Here is a 2,389-nt window from a genome sequence, read left to right on the forward strand (position 1 = left end):
AATACCATTCTGTTGAGGTGTATAGACACAAGTTTTCTGATGTATAATCCTAATGTATGAAATAGGTGCTGACAATTAGAATTGAGAAATTCAGTTCCATTGTCTGTTCTAATGCTTTTAACTTTAGCATCAAATTGGGTTTCTACAAGACGAAAGAAATTTTGCAAAGTAGTGAATATTTGTGTTTTATGAGAAAGGCGAAAAGTCCACACTGCCCTACTGTGATCATGAACAATGTCAGCACATATAGTGCTCCTGTAACAGATTTTACTTTATAAGGACCCCATAGATCCAAATGAAGTAAATCAAAGGTTTAGTGATATGGTTCGACTTATGGAAAAGGTAACCTAGACTGTTGCTTATGACCACATCACAATCGAAAAGTACATCAATGGTTTATCATAAATTGATATGATGGTGCATTCAAGAACTGTGACCAGTCTCTTATGCCAAGAGATATGAGCAAGATCCACTTTATTAGCAAAAAGAAATGTTACAAACAGGAGATAAACACTTAGCTGATATAGCTTGTGTTCTTTCTTATTACAAGTAAGATCCTAAATGGAGACGTTTGTCCATGAAGCAAAAAACAAAAGTGTACAAATCCCAAAAGTTTCCAACTGCTAATATTTCTTCATTTTGTGGTCTGCAAAATACAATGTTTGGGATAAAAGGTAAATTAAGATTTGCATTAACAGTGAGTTGGTACTAAAAGTAGATTAAATTGAAAGATGGAACTGTAGAGCATCATGCAGGGTCAGTTTAGAGTTTAAGAGGATGTTTCCAGTATGGTCACAAACTTATGGTTCATCTGGTAAAAAGACAGGTGTAGGTTTGGTTACAGGTTTGGTGAGGTCATAAGTTTCAAATCAACACATAGGTTTAGCACCTGTATCAACAATCCATGTCTCTATTCTAAGCAATCAATAACTTGTAAGCTGTAATTCATACCTAAAAGTCCCCTAGATGAGCAAAGTTCACCTAATTATTTCCAATTGCTTTTCCCTTTCTCAGCTTCATACCTCCTGTTGTATAATATACAGTGAGAGATTGTCCCTGTAAACCTTCTTTCTTCTTCATCACTTTCCTCAAAATTCAAAGGAGAATCCACATCGTACTGCCATTGCCCTAACCCCAGTGTTGGTTTTACCCTGCTGACCTTTCAGCTCTTTATACATTCGGATAACTATAATTTTGAAACAAAATTCTCGTTTTGTCCATTTTGGTTACAAAAATCACAATGGTATCAAACATTCCTCTTCTATTTTCCTGTTTATTTATTTCCCCCACTATAGTATACCACTATTTCCATACTCTTTGCTGAATTATTCCCTTGATTCATCTATGCCTTAGCAAACATGGCAGAGACACTACTGAGTCTGAAACAGTTGATATGAACCTCCTTTGTTTTCAACTTTTCAACCTAGAATAAGCCTATACAGTAGGTAATGGTTCAAGTACTAAAATTGGCTCCTTAACTAATCATAGGAATCATTAAGCCCTCAAAAATTGCATCAAACGATTTAGAGAATTAATATTCATCTTTTTTCTGAGCAACTACAATCAGGAACAGGCAAAATGCAATTCAACTCATTCAAGTTTTTTAATTTTGTATAATACTTCGAAATTGTCTCTTTCCTTGTGACACTGAAGCAATTTCCCTCTGAATTTGATAGATCAAAGGTCCATTCTTCACCGTAATTTCTCTTAAGTTCACTCCATAATCTATCACGCATAGAGCATAAAGAAAAGCCTCTACTATGTCCTTGAAACAGAGTTCAATAACCATACCTAATCATGCAATCAACCCTTGTCCAAAGTTCAAATTATCTGAATCTGTTATGGCCTAGAAATTTTCCTATTAATAAACCCTAACTTCTGTTTTGCACCTAATGCAATTAAAACTGATCTACTCATGCTAGATAGTTTTCGTTACTTGTAAGAAGAAAGTTCACCAGTTGCATGCCTGGATGATCCAAATTTTGCAGCATCATGGAATTCTTTCCACGTTCAACTCCATTTCTTTCATAACTGACTATCGTGGAGTTCACTGGTGATTCTCTAGATCCAGTATTACTGATTCTCTCACCATGTCAAGTAATCAATTTCGAAAGCAAAGCTTCAAGAGCTCAAAGAAGATTCAGAAGAAAAAAACTTTCTACTCTGATACCATGAACGACAGAGGAAGAGAGAGTTTTTGAATAATCTCTTAACTTTCATTTATTTACAAGAGAGTTTATATACAAGTCTTAGTGACTAATTACTGACTTACTAACTACTTAAGCAACTAATCCAACTAATTAAACCTGACTAATTAACACTTAACAACGCTAAAAGTGTGTTAAACTGATAACTATTGAATTACATAAATCCCTTTCCAGTTAATTCT

Source organism: Pistacia vera, unplaced genomic scaffold, assembly GCF_008641045.1.
Source record: "Pistacia vera cultivar Batoury unplaced genomic scaffold, PisVer_v2 Contig135, whole genome shotgun sequence".
In the NCBI taxonomy this organism is placed as follows: Eukaryota; Viridiplantae; Streptophyta; class Magnoliopsida; order Sapindales; family Anacardiaceae; genus Pistacia; species Pistacia vera.